General features: G+C 39.4%; 1 long non-coding RNA gene across 1 annotated transcript in view; it reads right to left on the bottom strand.

Annotated features, from left to right (window-relative positions):
* Positions 1 to 11640, bottom strand: part of LOC122172410 (uncharacterized) — a 67991-nt gene extending 56351 nt beyond the window's left edge. The window contains exons 1-2 of the long non-coding RNA XR_006172718.2: positions 11362 to 11640; positions 10986 to 11071 (exon numbers count right to left, since the gene is read on the bottom strand). This is a non-coding gene — a long non-coding RNA (uncharacterized LOC122172410). The remainder of the gene's footprint in view (positions 1 to 10985; positions 11072 to 11361) is intronic.
* Between the last annotated feature and the right edge of the window lie 6251 nt (positions 11641 to 17891).

The raw sequence follows: 17891 nt of genomic DNA, 5'->3' as shown, positions 1-17891 counted from the left end.
GAGTATAGATATATACAGCTGTGAGGTATTCTTAGGCATATCACACTGAAATGAGCTTTAATTCTGAACTTCTTGAATTTTGTTATTTTAAGCCAGCACTTTAAGCATATTTCTGCCTGGATACATACATATATATAGAACAATAAAAGAAACCAAGGAAGTATTACCTGAGGATGGAAAACTACAAAGACTGTATGGTTAAAAGAAGAATGAAAATAAGGAAACATCTGATTTGACTAAATACAGTAAGTGAGGAGGTCATGTCAAGAAAGCATAAATATTCTTAAATTTTAAGATACAGTAAGTCAAAAATGGAGGTAATATAAAGAGAGAATAATCAAATGAGCCTAATCTGATCATTAGTAAGCACACCATGCAAAGGAAAAGAAGAGAGGAACAGATGAGACACTAAGAAGCTGACCAGATCATGAAAACAAGTTGGAAAGAAGGGAGGAAAAAAGGAAATGATAGTTAATCCATGTGGGGGCTCTGCAAACTAATGGTACAGAATAGTGAACCTTTGCAGCTCTGGGCCACCCTCTTTGAACCCAGGTCTTTGTCATTCTTCATTAAAGAGAGCTGGGATCTGAGTTTCTGCAGCAAGTAATTGCTACATATTTCCAAAATTACACCAGCCGGTACTTATTCTCTCTGTGGTGAAGGTAACTGTTGCCCTTGAGCATAGAAAGCACCAGGAAATGAGTTATCTTTGTAATGCTCAGAAGCAGGTATACGGTGCTAGTACAAGAACAGACGTTGGTGTGTGCAGCAGTCATGGGTAATGCTTCATTTACTTCAACAGCTCTCTCTCTCTCTCCTTCCCTCCTCCTCCCCAGCCACTGATTATTGCTGTAGTGAAGTGAATTAATGGAGCTTTAATTAGGAAAGGGAAATGGCTAAATAAAACAAAGCACAGAATATAAAATGTGTGAGAAACATACTGCATTGGGAAATAAAATTATTATATTACTAATAAAATTAAATAAAATTTGTTGCAGCTATTCCAGGCTAACCTATCATTTATTGTTCAATAAAGACTGTGCTGATAGTAACAGTGCAGTACAAGGTGGAGGTAAAAGAACTGTCATCTTAATCTAGTGATTTCATTATTTACTAGCACATACAGAGTTTGTTCAAATCTCACATACAGACTCACAAACCAATGAAAGCAGGGAAATTCAAAGTTACTTAGACAGTGTCCTTAGCTGATCTTATATTGCAGTGGTATCCAAACAGTTTAACATTATATCCCATGCTATTCTGTTTTAAGTGTAGTACATAGGCACAGCGGGGAACTGAGGACAGCATCTCTGAAATCCTTTGCATTTGTCTCTAAGTCAGGTCCTTCAGATGGGCCTGATTTTCTTCTCACTTACACCAGTGTAAATCAGCAGTAACTCTCTGGAAGTTGGAGTGATCCTGATGAAAATCTTGTGAAAGAGGAGAACCAAGTCTATTGTTTTTAATGTCGCATTTTGTGTTTATTTTTGTAGCTATTTTAAAACAGCAAATATTGACATGTTACATCTTAAACAGCAACCTAAACAGAAATATCCAAACAGTCTGCGGGAGAAAAAAAATAGACTAGCCCTGTTACTGTTAAATGGGTCTGCCCTACTCTGCTCAGTTTCCACTGGGTGCTGCCCAGGAGTGGGACAGGAGAAAAACAATGCAGCTCCTGAATTTCTAACCTGTTGCAGTAGCCTTGATGGAATGTAGAACAGTCTAAGGGGATGTTCTCAATTCATCCAACTGATAATGGCTCTCGCCAACAGGAGATAGGAGTGGCCTGTGCTCTGGCTACCACAACCCCAGACCAAACATGCCGCTACACCAGAGACTGCAGGGCCCAGAGTAGGCCTGAGAATATGGCCAAAAGTTTTTATCATTACCACTGCCAAGAACTCTTAAATTAAAATAGTACAGAAAGAACATATGCCTAAACTGTGGCTGTGAGCTATAGCCCTGTTACGCGAAATGATCCATTTATAGATATCATTTAGTATTTGTGTCTCCATGATCAGATGGTTGTTTAAATATGGCACATGTGCACAGAGCTACCCGCGCATTGCAGTGAGCCTCACTCTGCCACATGTGTACAACACATGGTCCTATTAGACAGCTAGGTCTGAAGGACAGTTGGAACATGAAACCTATCTTGGGCAGGGCCGGCTCCAGGGTTTTGGCCGCCCCAAGCAGCCAAAACAAAACAAAACAAAAAAGCCGCGATCACGATCTGCGGCGGCAATTCAGCGGGAGGTCCTTCACTCCCAGGCAGAGTGAGGGACCGTCCGCCGAATTGCCGCTGAATGCCTGGACGTGCCGCCCCTCTCCGGAGCGGCAGCCCCAAGCACCTGCTTGAGAAGCTGGTGCGTGGAGCCGGCCCTGATCTTGGGAAGGGTCGCCACGCTCTCCCCAGGAGCTGGTGGACCTGCTAAGTCCTGCAGATATTTAATAAAAGCCAGCATCTGTGCTTTACATGCCTCAAATTACACCACTTCATCCTAGGGCCAGTTCAGAGCTTCTTACATGCACTGATGCTTGAAGCACAGCTATAACAAAACACTGGACCAACAGTTTTCTTTGCCTCTAGCTACCATTGGGTGCTCTGTTTTATTTTATTTGCCTTTATTTTGTGTTTGGTTGGCCACCCTAAATGAGCAGCCTGGAGCAGCTGCACCCTTCCAAGAGTCCATTTGATCAATCCTGCATACACTACACCTTACAGGGACAGGAAATATCAGTAAGGGGCTGCCAGGCCCCAATTACATACACGCACACATCAGTACTGCTGCAACCCTGTCCGGGCTGCTGAGATGGTTAGAAAAAGAACAATGGGGATTCTTCATGATGAATAGTGCTATATATTAGAAATATAAGCTTGATCATTATTATCAATGAACTCCCTACCTTCAGATTATCTCAGAATCACTGCATACAGCTATTTCTGGGGGTAAGTTCAGCATGGATGAAGGTCAACACCTGTTAAAGACGTATTATTTATAGCAAAAGAGAAGCTGCAACACACTGCCGTGCCCGTTCGGGAATGAGTACAGGGTTCAGCCTCCAAGACCCTGAGCACATCACAGATGGAGAAGATGGAGGGAAAACTGATATGAAACATTCTACTGGACACACGGAGGAGTAGCACTAACGTCAGGAGAGAGTCGCCCTCTCAGCTTCACAATTAGGAAGCAGCAAATGGGAAAACAAAGAAAAGGGGAACAAGTACAAAAGGAAAATAGAACAATTCTGCTGACTCCCAATCTTGAGAGGAACCAACCCTTCATGCTTCTGCAGGGATTGGTACCCTATCCAACCCTTCTACCAGCTGCTGAAACCCTCCCCACGCCACTCCTAATGGCGAGCTCTCCCATCAGTCACTGAGGTGCTGCAATCATCTCCTTCCCACTTATGCTGCACAGTTACACAAGACTGCCTGAGTTGCCAAGAGGCCCTATCAAGTCTATGGCTACCTGTGGTAATATGGCTAGTATCCTCAAACCATGACACTTATCTGTAATGTTTTGTAATCCTTTTTAATAAGCTAATAAATATTCAATACCGGGATAAAAAAACTCTCATATTATTACCTATTGTTCCATTATAGTATCCCTGTGAGAGAGCTGCACACAAAAATGTAAAACAAACTTCCACAATCCCAGAAATCAAGGGCTTTTTGACTCATTTCAGTTCTTCAAATGTGTTTAGGTTTTACACACAAAACATGAACTTTGCATTTTTCTCTCAAAGGGTTCATCTACACTGCAGCTGGGACCACCAGCAAGGGTAGACAGATATGCTAATTATGCTCAAGCTAGAACACTAAAAAGAGCAGTGTAGTCGGAGGTAGCACAAGCAGCGATTCAGGCTAGCCACGCAAGTACATACCCAGAGCGTCTGGGAAGGTTTGCACTCAGTTCAGCTGGTCTGTTGTGATCCGGGAGGTGGGCTCTGCCCACCCACTACTAAAGGACCTCACCCCAGTTCAGTTCAGCTAGCCTGAGTTGCCACCCATGCTACTCCCTGCTACACTGCTATTTTTAGCTCTCGAGCAGAAATAACATGGGTCTGTCTACCCAGGCTGGAAAACACAGTTCCACCTGCAGTGTAGACATACCCCCCAAATTGTCCTAGTTTTAAATTTAAAACAAAAAAAAGACAAAATGTCAAACAATAATTCATAATTTCTTTTATATGAAAATCAATCTACTAAAAAAGCATGGGATATATTTTAATATCTTCTGTGCTTTCAAGGCAAAAAATGCCCATTTTGAATAAATATAATAAGAAACAATATATCAGGGTCACAACATGGCCTGGAAAGAAATGACAAAATATTAACCGGTGAAATCTACATACCAGTTTTGTCACTTTTCACCAAGCTCCAGTGAGCACGCAGCATATTTGACTTAAGGTGATTTCAAACATAATGCTATCTGATCAGTAAAAATCTTAATATTTTCGGCCAGGATTTTCAAACAACTAGCAATTTTGATTGTCTCAATTCCTGGGTGCCCAATTTGAGGCATCTTAAAAGGGCATGATTTTCAGAGTGCACTGAACACCACTGTTCTAAAATTCAGACCCCTTTAAGGTGTCTCAAGGCATCCACAAAATAAGGTGTTAAATCACTTGCCACCTTTGAAAATCTTGGATTTCAAGCTAAAAAAATTCCACATCTACTATTGTAATTTTTTATGACATATGTTGTTCTTCTAAATCAGGTCAGAAATGTGTAAGTAATTTTCTGCCCAAATAAACAGATAACTGAATATTTTTATATATGGTAGGATTATTTATTATGAAATGTTGCTCCGGAGCACAGTTGCCAACTTTCACACAGTAAATAAGCACCCCAACTTTCACAATAAACCAAAAATCAAGCTAATCCCATTTCAAAAAAGAACCCCAACGTTCTATGTGACTAGATCCCCCGGCGTGCAGTCTGGGACTGTGGTGGTCCCGCTGTGCACCCCTGACTCTCTCCCCCTGCTTGTCCTGCTTGCTCCCCTTATCCCTGCTTGCTGGAAGCAGATAAAAAAAAAGAAGCAACAAGCTACAAGCCAAACAAGCAACAAGCTACAAGCCAAAAACTAGCCAACAAGCAACTCACAAGCCAATTAAGCCAAAAACAAGCGCAATTTCTGCATTTTTTCCACAGGTTTAGCATGTCTGCTCCAGAGAGATGTCTCCCATCCACATCACACTACTCCAAAATAGGCTTAAACACAAGGTAATGCAAGTAAGAAGAATATCCTTCTTGCTCATCATGAATTCTGTTAAGTCCCTAAGACACAAACAGATTTTTTTTCCCCTTTTCTTCCATGGTTAACCAGCAAATGGAAATGAATTGCTCTGCCATCACTCGACCACTTTACAGAAGGGCCTAAATAGAAAAGTAGCTTGATTGTGACATACACTTTCAGATAGTGACCCATCATTCAACTCACTAAACTGCTGTACTGCAGTGAATTGAGCTAGTGAATTTTTATTCATTCCCAAACCTACAATTAATTACAATTTCAGTCTCACCATCAAAAAAGCCAAGATCAGACAATCGCCACTGATGAACACCAGGTCAAAAAAGAATTCAGCATAATATAAATCTATATTTTTCCCCCTGATTGAACTGCCTTTTTAATAAGCAGCAATTAAAATTGCCCTTCTCTGCTCGTACATAATTTGTACAAAACTGAGTGTTCAAACTTTACTTTCAGATAGAGCTACGTAAGCATACGCATGCTCCACATATGTGGAGATATCTATATGATAAATTGCAGAGCCCTGTGATAAATTAATTTACCATACACCTTTAACTGTGTCACCTGACCTCTATCTACTCCATCTCTCCCTGAACTACTTCAAACCCCTGAGCATTTAAAAAATGAACCTATTTAGAAAAAAAGGTCCTTTCTCCCTCCAAATAAGGAAATCCTCCTCAAAATTACACCTACCTGAAGTGCAGGATGAGTAATATTCAGGACAGCTTTTCTATATATAAAATTTTCATAACTTTTAAGTCAATTCCTTGCATCCCTGTAAGTCTAGAAATGAGAGCTTTATACCATTGGAAAGGATCAGTTTCCCACCTTCTAAGTTTGGGAATTGGGAAGATATTGGATGTTAATGTCTTGACATTTTGGGGTATAGAAAAACTCTTTTAGGCTATTTTTAGAGCTTTTTAAGGCTCCATGTGAGACCTGCACACAGTTGGACCTAAGGAAACCAGTGCATCTAACTTACCATTAACTGTACAGGAAATAGACCATAAACATATTTTAGACACTTCAAAATACCCCTGAAATAGTTTATAAATTATAAATAAATAAATTAATGGAGATATTCCATCTCCTAGAACTGGAAGGGACCTTGAAAGGTCATTGAGTCCAGCCCCCTGCCTTCACTAGCAGGACCAAGTACTGATTTTTGCCCCAGATCCCCAAGTGGCCCCCTCAAGGATTGAACTCACAACCCTGGGTTTAGCAGGCCAATGCTCAAACCACTGAGCTATCCCTCCCCCCCCCCCACATATGTTATATGTAACATATGTGTCATGTACAAGAAATATGACAATATGATTATACCTTGAAGGCTTTATCAGCATAAACTCAGTGCTATTAAAGGCCAAGATTTTCAAAAACCGGAGCTAGGTGCTAAAATCCATGCTAAAGAACAGACCTGATTTTGAAAAGTGCTGAGCACCAAGAAAATCCTATTAAATTCACTGCTTTGTTTCAGCAGTAAATTCAAAATGGAAAGTGCCCCCTACTAAAACCTTAAACACCACTTTGTGTAGCACCATCAGTTTTCCAGTATGCTCTCCCCTTCAAGAGCTGACCAAGCCAAAACTTGGTTGATATATGGGGGGTTCCAAAGAGGATGGAGCTCGGCTGTTCTCAGTGGTGGCAGATGACAGAACAAGGAGCAATGGTCTCAAGTTGCAGTGGGGGAGGTCCAGGTTGGATATCAGGAAAAACTATTTCACTAGGAGGGTGGTGAAACACTGGAATGCGTTACCTAGGGAGGTGGTGGAGTCTCCTTCCTTGGAGGTTTTTAAGGCCCGGCTTGACAAAGCCCTGGCTGGGATGATTTAGCTGGGAATTGGTCCTGCTTTGAGCAGGGGGTTGGACTAGATGACCTCTTGAGGTCCCTTCCAACTCTGATATTCTATGATTCTATGATTCTATGATCTGGCACTATCACAGTCTAGGGTGAAATGTTTTACCTGACCTTTTGATCTTTCATGTGTTGCTTATCTCAGTAAAATAAGAACATAAGAACATAAGAGCGCCAAACTGGGTTAGAACAAAGGCCCATCTAGCCCAGTATCCTGTCTTCTAACAATGGCCAATGCCAGGTGCTCCAGTGGGAATGAACAGAACAGATAATCAAGTGATCCGTCCCCTGTTGCCCATTCCCAGCTTCTGGCAAACACATGCTAGGGACACCATCCCTGCACATTTTGGCTAATATCCATTGATGAACCTATCTATCCTCCATGAATTTATCTAGTTCTTTTTTGAACCCTGTTATAGTCTTGGCCTTCTCAACATCCTCTCAGCCTTCACAACATCCTCTCAGTACTCAGTAGTGTCCCTTAATGTGAGAAGGAAAACATAACTCATTCTTTCAGGAGGTGGGAGAAGACAGAATCCCCAAGATCCTTCTATTTGTAAATATCCAACCCAGAAAGTTCACTGGCATATGTTTATTTTATTTGATGCATTTTTTCAATGTCTTCATCCAGTTCTTTCTGCCAATGTACCACCTCTTAAAAAACTGAATAGTCACCTTTAGATGTAGACAAAAAAGTCCCTTATAGTTATCCTGGTTAACACCAACCTCTTAAGGAATAACTTTAGTATCATGTACTCTCCTATAGTCTTCTTCTTTTTTCTAGATGGCGGTGATTTATTCATTTGTCAAACTGAACAAAAATATAAGAAACAAATATAAACCTGGGTCAAAAGCAATGTTCCTTAAATGGGCTATTATTTCTTTGTGAGACAATTTGTTTTGTCAAATTTCTCCCACTGAAGTTGGACTAACTGGTTTCTTTATTAATTAAAGACTGATCTAGGGCCAAATGCTTCTCTCTAGTTACACTGCTGCAATCCCATAGAAATCAATGGGGTTGTAAAAGAGTAACAGTGGAAAATTAAAACTCCAGCCTGGAAAAAGGTGTATTCCTTCTTTCTTATTTTTCCCCATTATCATAAGGTACTATCTGGTCATTCATATAAGTAAATCAGTTGATACAGCATAGCATAAGTGACACGATTTTACAAAACATCTAAGCTTTAGGAAGCAAACCTCCCAGTACAGACAGCAATTCAGAGACGTTTTACATAGCACAGCAAAAGTAGATGTTCACACACAGCCAGTCTTACCATAAATGAGGTTAATTTGTGTTAGCAAACTGTCAAAGAACCTGTCATATCCTATTGTCTTTCCTAGTACAAAAATGTTAAACAGATTACAAGAGTTAAATAAAAAAAAACCCACTCACTTTGAAGAAAATCACCAGGTTTAATAGCCTCTTTTTTCAAATTTCATTTCCATCTGATTTTCAAAGGACTTTTGTTTGCTGAATTTTGTATATTGAAAAATAGCACTCTGCTGTACTGTAAGGTTTATTTTCCTCCAAAGCTACTGCACAAGAACCATGATATAAATTCAAGGGCAAATGCTTTGCTCCTTTCTAAACTTGAATTAGTAAATTGATCTTCTTCACCCAGCATGTTTTTAATGAACTCAAAGATAAAATTTGATAAGTTCACAAAAACAATTAAATTAGAACAGCACAACGAATAAGAGGCGTTAATATAATACGAGCCTCTAAAATACATGTAATAAACCAAAATGCACTGGAATTGTTCAAGAAAGATTCTATTAAATTGTGGGTACTATACAGCTAATATAATGATTTATAATATATTTGTAAAGGCTTTATTTACATCCTGCCCTTGTAGAATCTACTGTTCCAAAAGGTCATGAGAAAATGCTGTCACATCGGCATGTTGTTCTGAAAATTATTCCAAAGAAATTGGAATCAAGGGACAGTTACCTGAAATGATAGCAGGTGTAATAGTTGGAAAAGAGGTTTTAAAAAATTGATATTCACTGAGTCACTACTACGAGGCATCATGTCTTACACGTGTCAACAAAACAAATTGCATCCCTATGTAGTACAGTGGGCCAAATTCTGACCTGTACATCTATGCAATCACATTGATTTTAAACAGGTTGATTTCAATAAGACTGCTTTGATTTCACAAAAGCATGGGGGAAAGGAGACAATTGGACCAATAGTAACAAAAAAAAAATCTAAGAAGTATGTCATGTTTGGTAATTAGATTCATTTTTGGTACATCAGTTTTCCACTATGAGTAAAAGAAATATGTGGGGGCATTGACCATGTTATCATTGCTTTTTCCTCCTTGATAAAAAAGACACAGTTGGTCAGACTGTTTATATCTACATTGAGAGAAACAGTGAGTGAGTGAGTGAGAAAGTTCATTTTTCTTCAAACGTGCTGCAATCCTGTTTCAAGTTCAATTTACATGTACATATGGGGGCTGTTTTCCTCCCTGTGGGCCTAATCCTGAATGTCAGGGCCAATCACGTAAGGTGCTGAGAGACTCCTGAAAGGTATAAATTCCCTGAATACTCATTGACTTGGAGTTATTCAGTACCTTTCAGGATTAGGCTCACAGACAGGAAAACAGCCCCCATATGTACATGTAAAAGGGCTTGTCTTCACAGGAAAGTTGTACCAGTATAAAGTAGGGTGTGAATTTAAACAGATAGAGTTATAACAGTTTAACTCCTCGTCTGGACACTTTTATTCCAGTATAAGAGTGTCCACATGGAGTGTTTATACCACTATAATTATATCAGTTTAAATATACCCATATAATTATATGGGTATAGTTGGAAAAATCTCCCATGTAGACAAGCCTTTACAATATATTTTACACTGTGGTATTTCTAACGGGTTGTGGGATCATTCACAAGTTAACAAATAAAATCTACCACTCCTTCCATGTTTTTCCTGTTTTACAATGCAGATTTTATGTGAAGTCACAGTGAATTTTGATTCCTAATCCCAACATATTTACAGGATGCCACATATGCAAACATGCACGCAACTCTCACATACTATGTCACCTCCTTTTGACTTTTGTATCCTGACTCACCTCATCTGACAGCAAGCAAGGATAAGTAGCATTCACCCTCCTCCCTGCACACACACACACACACACACACACACACACACAAAGATTATAACCTTCACTGCAAATATTTCACCTAGAAAAGATTCATCAGTAAAGTCTCCTAATTTTCACCCTTTACATTAAACATGAAAAGCCAAAAAATAATTTGCAATCCTAATTTTTATTTTTCTTCATTATTGTCTCACAAACTCTTAATTAGAAAAGATATTTCTTACCAAATGATTAACTCTTATGTCTGCTTTAACACTTGAAAGGTTACAGGAATAAGAAAAGGAAAGAGCTTTAATTAAAGAATAAATTATTGAATACTCAATTTTAATTGATGTAGCCTTCTGCTATTATTTTGCATGTTTATAGATATTTTATGTGAATCTGTAATCAAGATGACACAAAGAAAGACTAACTACTGAGGCTAAAAGAAGGAAGGGCTGTTGCATGATCACATTCAGCCGTTTAAGTTCCAGAATCGTGTGAAGTGTGGTTTCCATGACAACAAGTCACTAATTGCTAACATAAAATAAAGTAAAAATCAACCTTGACTGAATTTGGCAGCTACGTGGAAGCTGTAAAATCCTTAAAATAATAATAATAATAAATGACATTATTTCTGTTTGATGAAAAAAAAACCACACCCAAGCCCACCTTCTGGATGAAGGCACCCAGACTTCCACGGTTAATTCAGATTTGGCAAAGGTGACAGCATAAAGTAGTCATTGTGTGTCACACTTGATAGTCAACACCTACCTTTAACAAGAGATAAGGAGAGATGATTGTGATGAAGAGCTGAAGGATTTTTGTATCCTTGGGCTAGAGATCAGCAAAGGAAAATGCTGTGGAGAATGCATGAAGTAAATAAAAGACACAAATAACAGGATTTAAAACATAAATTCTAACAGGGTGAGAAGAAAAACAAATTAAGGGGGAGAAAAGGGGAGCTAAATCTATACACACTTTCCTTGCTAACTTGTTAGTGAGGGGTTTCAGACCCTCTGGTTTGCAGATTAAAAGAGTCTTTTGAGACTGTGGAAAACTGTTTGGGAGGCACAATGGCACCATTCAAAATTCACCAATTTATGAACTGCTACGTATCATTTGTAAAAATTGCTTCAGCCTGAGTTACCTTTCACCAGCTCTGTAAGTCGACTCACTGGGTCACTAGGAGTGAACGAGAACATTTTGATAAATTCAGTTTCCATGACAATGAATTAACCGTGGAAAAGGGGGAGGTGTTGGAAGATCTGTGTTCTGTAGAATACTCCTCAAATGTTTGCCTGTTTTCATTTTTAGCCATTTAGTTCTCATGGCTCTGTTCCAAGTCTCTTTAATTTGCCAGTAGCTGTTTTTCCTCCGCAGATTAGGGGAGTAATTCATCAGTGAATGTTTCACTCAGTGGTCCCATCTAATGTAAGAGAACATAAAAATGATTTTTTCCAATTATGCTTTTTGTTTGTTTAAAAAGAATGCAGCAGCCTTTTTTGTTGTTTCACTACAACCTGGCTACAGTGTTCCTAATCTTTCTTATTTGTTGCCCATTATTGTACTTACAAGTACAATTGCATCTTGTGAGATGTTGGGAGTTGGTTTTAAATACCAATGAGTCCCCAAAACAAAATAATGATTTTATGTTTGGTTCAAGAGGAACAAGCCAAAAAAAGAATGTCATACTCTAGAAAGCCAGCTTCAATGGAAACAGCTCAGAGAAAGTTACAAAAACAAGTAGCATTTTTCTGTGATAGAACTGGTTAAAATTATGCTTCATTTGTATCGTTTATAAAAGCCTGAAACATCCAAAAAGTAGGGCCAAAACCAAAAGCCACTGAAGTCACTGGGTGTCTTTCTGCTGACATGCAGTGGGGTTTGGATCAGGCCCTTATACCAATGAGATGGAGAGGAGAGGTATACACTCACTCTTTAATGTCTGTTTAATTGAGATTGAAGCAGGGAGATCTAGTGATCTGTTTTCACTCCGGGGACAGTTAGTTTGTCATTCAGAGACAATTTAGGCAAATTTGCCCCCTCCCACCCCCCAATCCTGAGCACTTCTAGCAAGTGCTGAGCCCCCAGAACTCCCCAATTGAGTCAATAGGCGTTGAAGGGGCTCACCACCTTTCAATCTCTTCCTGTCTGCAAAACGGTGTCATTTTATGCACTTTACAGGAGATTGGAGGGTTTTGCTGTGAAGTTGCTGGTGGCTGCGCCAGCCCAGCAGGGGCCCAAGCGTCTGCATGATTTGCAAAAGGAAAAAAATGTTGCTAGAAAAAAACAAGGCATACAACGCAGGAAAGAAAGGAAACAAAAGGAAGAAGTCAGTTACCACTTATGCAAGCACACAATGCCTGCAGAACAGCACTCTGTGAATTTCAATAAGGAGTGAGAAAAAACTATTTCCTTTCTTTAATATGCACACAGACATATCTATCTATCTATAATATGCAGATATATATGCAAGTGTATGTATGTATATATATATAGAGAGAGAGAGAGAGAGAGAGATGCTTATTTAAAATTGCACTATATCTGAAAGCTTATATTCTATCATAGGCTCCCAGAGAATTTCTAATTAAAAAGAATATGATCATTCTCTTCCACACAATAATATTATTAGACTGTGCATGGCTGACAATCAAAGTAACTGTTTTAGTCAATGAGATTTAGTTGCTTTGAAGCAGCTCCTCACGAGAAAAATAAAAAAAATGATTCAGAGTTGAGTGAAATTCAGTAAATCAGTAGCCTTGAGTCTCTCAGTCTTGATTTAAAATAGCAGGGGCACTTTCTGTCAGCCAGCTGAGTACATGTGGACAAGCATAAGCCTAATGACTTCTTTTGTTCATCTGCCATGTGGAACTATTTCAACATTCTTATCTAGGATGTGAATGAGATGCGCTAATAGCTCCATGTTTCCATTCCTGGAACCGAGGAACTAATGCAGGTAGCATGCACTTATGTCCCATTGATATTAATGGTGTGAGATCACTCAGCCTGCTGCTTTCAGTGAAACTGAGTCTGCAATACCCACAGTGACAGACAAATGCCTGATACATCCTTTGCTCTCCCCCTGACCTTCAGCTGGCACCAGACACTGCTGCACATCATCTCTTGTTAATGTAATCACAGGTGAGATATGGATAAACAACAGTTGTCTCAGAGCTGTAGATTGCTAATAAGTGTCACACAATACAGTGGAGCTCAGGTGCAGATCATTAAAAAGAAGTAAGAATGAGAGGAATAACAACTTGTCAGTCCACCTTGAGTCAAGCTTAACATTCTCATGATACTAGTGAGCACCATGCACAAGCAGCTGTGTCCTCTGCTCAGTGGAACTTGGACTCAAAGTACAGCAGTGGAACTTATTTCCAAATACTTTTGGTTAAACTTTGAGCCTTTGCTCAAATTAAGGAAGAATATAAGAACATTCAAACATTCAAAATTTCATTTTTTCCCTAATAAAGGTCTAAATGGTCTATCCAAGCACTGTGAACTTTAACTAATAGTTTCATGCTACAGTAATGGCACCTATTATTTGAATTCATTCTCCACACTGACAGCACAATTCAGACATACTCCAGTCTGTGACATTTTAAGTGACTTGTGATTTTCCAGTGTACCTTCTACAGTATACATACATTAACTACAGAATATAATAGATACATATGTACACACAACCTGATGCTTTTACGTCTGCTGTTATATTTCAGAGTTTGAACCACTGTGAGCTCTTTAAAATATATTCTGTTCTTGAAATATACAGTATGTATAATAGTGTGCTAAATTTAATCAAAAAGAGGAGATGCCTAAAATATTCCTGGCCTGTCCAAAGTTTTTAACTCTTTGCATCAAGGTGCTCCTCTCCCATTTCCCAGTTACTATGTTTTATAATGTTCTTAAAAAATGAACTACAAGAAATAAATAGGAATGATAACTTTTGATCATAAAATTACTCAAACAACAGACATTTTTGAAAAGAATCATTTATCACAGGAGCTGGCATAGCTGCCATGTTTTAAGCAGTTCCATGTGTGGCAGATAAAAGCAAGTTACTAATTTTCCCCTGCAAAGGTATGCAAGCAGGTATATAAATAGACAAAAAGCTGGGAGGGAGAAGGGATTCCTCTTGGGCCTCTTCTCAAGTAGTGGGAGGAGGAATAAGTGGCATGGATGGAGTTAGGAGTCAATCCCTCACCACTCCCAGAAGGAGGTTTGTGGCAAGAGGGTTCTCTCTCTCTCTCTCTCACACACACACACACACACACACACACACACACACACACACACACACACACACACACACACAAAAGCACACAGATATATATTTGGGAATTTCTTCTCCAGGGGGTGGGTAAAGAAGCCAACCTTTGCTCTTCCCCTCATCATCAAATCTGGCACTAGTAGTGTTCATTCCACTGTTTGGTCCTGCCTCTTCAGAGTGAAAGAGGAGAGTAGGAATGCCAGGGATCTGGTTGTACAGGTTACCATAAATTAGGGAGAGCAGTGTTTGGCATTGGGAAGATATGATGGTGCAGTGGGAGTTGGAACAGTGGGGCTGGAGTATTTGGGACAACTGCAGTTTAGGGAGGACCAACGTTAACTTGAGGAGTTGGCAACATGGATTATTTAGGGGGCCTGGGTTTTAGACTGTGTTCTAGTAGCTGAGTTTCGATGTTATATTGTTATAGTAGCTGTTGTGTTACAGCAGTGGCAATAAACGATTGCAACCAATGTCCTCCAAACAACCTCGGAAACATTAGTGATTATCTCTGAGAACTCCTGGAGGACAGGTGACATCCCACAGGACTAGCAAAGGGCAAACATAGTTCCTATCTTTAAAAATGGAACAAAGAGGACATGGGGAATTATAGACCAGTCAGCTTAACTTTGATACCTGGGGAGATACTGGAACAAATTATTAAACAATCAGTTTGCAAGCACCTAGAGGATATAGAGTTATAAGGAATAGCCAAAATGAATTTGTCAAGAACAAAACGTGCCAGACCATCCCAATTTCCTTCTTTGACAAGCTTACTGTCCTAGTAGATGGGCATAAGCTGTAGCAATGATATATCTGTATTTTAGTAAGGCTTTTGACACAGTCCAACATGACATTCTCACAAGCAAACTAGGAAAATGTGGTATAGATTAAATTACTATAAGGTGTGTCCATAACTAGTTGAAAACCTGTACTCAAATAGTAGTGATCAATGGTTCACTGTCAAACTGGGAAGATGTATGTAATGGTGTCTTGGAAGGATCTGTCCTGGATCCAGTACTATTCAACATTTTCATTAAAGACTTGAATAATGGCATGGAGAGTATGCTTATAAAATTCGTGGATGATGCCAAGCTGGCAGGGCTTTCTAGCACTTTTGGAGGACAGTGTTAGAATTCAGAATGATATTGATAAATTGGAGAATTGGTCTGAAATCAACATGCTGAAATAAAGACAAGTGCAAAGTACTACACTTGGGAATAAAAAAATCAAATGTACTAATACAAAATGGTGAATAATTGATAAGCCATAGTATTGCAGAAAAGGATCTAGGAATTATAATGGACCACAAATTGTATATTAACCAACAATGTGATGCAGTTGTGAAAAGGGCTAATATCACTCCGGGGTGTATTAACAAGACTGTCGTATGTAAGACACAGGAGGTAGTTGTCGCCCACTACTTGGCACTTGTGAGGGCTTAGCTGGAGTATTGTGTCCACTGTTGGTGCCCATTGTCAACCATCCATATTTAATGGTGTAAATACTAAAATAGTAGAGTGACTGTGTCACATTGCAGCATTGCAAATGGCTAAAAAGTCCAATTCATGAGTAACAGTCCTTGCCACAAATAGCACAGGTGTAAGTCGCAGGGCCTGAGGATGAAGCCACTATTAGCACTAGAGGCCTGTTGTGCTTTCCTCTTAGTTCCCTTCACTTTCCTCTCCCTAAACCACAATCAGATTGCAATCATGACATGGGCCCCACACATTAAAAATGTGGACAGATTGGAGAGAGGAGAGCAAAAAAAAAACATGTAACAAAAAGATTAGAAAACCTGACCTATGAGGAAATGTTAAAAAATTGGGCATGTTTAGTCTTGAGAAAAGACTGATGGCGACCTGAGAACAGTCTTCAAATATGTAAAAGGTGGTTACAAAGAGGATGGTAATCAATTGTTCTCCATGTCTATGGAAAATAGGACAAGAAGTAATCAGCTTAATCAGCAGCAAGGGAAATTAAAAGTTAGATATTAGGAAAAACTTTCTAACTATAAGGATAGTTAAGCACTGGGATATGTTTCCAAAGGTGGTTGTGGAATCCCTGTTACTGGAGGGTTTTTAGACCATGTTAGACAAAAACCTGCAGGGATGATTTAGGTATACTTGGCCTTGCCTCAGCATGGAGAGATGGATTAGATGCCCTCTCAAGGTCCCTTCCAGCCTTGCATTTCTATGATTCTATGATTCCATGATCTTAGCCTGATGAGGGGTCCAGGAGTATCTCAGCACAACAGGAAAGGTCATACACAACACAAGATATACATTAATGGGATTTGTAGCCTAATTTTCACTCACTGGGAAAGTTGCTTACAAACAGGTGATGTGAGGGGATCACTCCAGCAGAATGAGAAGAGGCCAATACAGAGAAAAAGCATGGACAGATAAGGAGGGTAACGTGGAATTGTCCATGGAAGGCCTGGGCAGTTACTCCAGAAAGAAATCAGAAAGATGATGAGGTTTGTTGGGAACACTGAGCAGTCAAGTTTTTTGTTTTGTTTATTTATGCGTTTTTGGAGGAGGGGGTATTAGGAGCTTGTTGGGTGAGCCAAGATTGCTGGGGAAGCCTGAGAGAGGTTGTTCTGGGAGGCAGCTAAGCTCTGCTGCCTTCCTGCAGCTATATTAGCTGTGGAAAAATCCAGTGGCGATGCAGCAATGCATGACAAGGGGCCTAATGTGTGCATGCCATGCAAGGGAAGTGACACTTGACTGGTTTGGTGTAGCAGCACCTCACACATTGAAACCCAACTCCACCCGCACAGACCCCTCATTCCATCCACCCACTAACAAATGAACACAACACAAACCACAATTACCTCTCAAGGTTAGTCTGCTCAGCAATCCATTTCATGAGGGTGTAATTTAAACCAACTCTGTGCTGCATAGGCTGTGTTCCTCAAACTAGGAACTAAGACCCAGGGAGATTTAGAGAGTCTGGCATAAAGGATCCCTTTTGTGTTCCTTAAAACTGACACTATGAGTGACAATATATAGTTCAATCCTCCAACCAATCAACTTCAATCCATACAACTTAGGAACCAATAAATCGCTTTCTAAAACTTTGTAAAAGTCATATTAGAAAAAATAAATAAATATGTTTTATAAAACAAACAGATGACTGCAGGCAGTATGATATTAGAAAGAGTCCCACTCATTAAGGATGACCTATAATAACCCATTCATGGCTCTGTTTCTCTCTACAACTCAAATCATGAGAAGTTATTCCTAATGTGTGAAAATATTTCTCATAGCACTTTGTCCTTGATTATGTATTATATAAATTATGGAGTATACTACTGTATACACTGTCTATATAGTAGTTTTGACAATCAGGAGTTCCGAAGAAATATAAAAGAAATATTTACCAGTTCTGCCCTTACAGAAATT

Source organism: Chrysemys picta, chromosome 1 (assembly GCF_011386835.1).
Source record: "Chrysemys picta bellii isolate R12L10 chromosome 1, ASM1138683v2, whole genome shotgun sequence".
In the NCBI taxonomy this organism is placed as follows: domain Eukaryota; kingdom Metazoa; phylum Chordata; order Testudines; family Emydidae; genus Chrysemys; species Chrysemys picta.
Note: the sequence above shows the minus strand (reverse complement) of the source record. Positions and strands in the feature narration are given on the sequence as shown.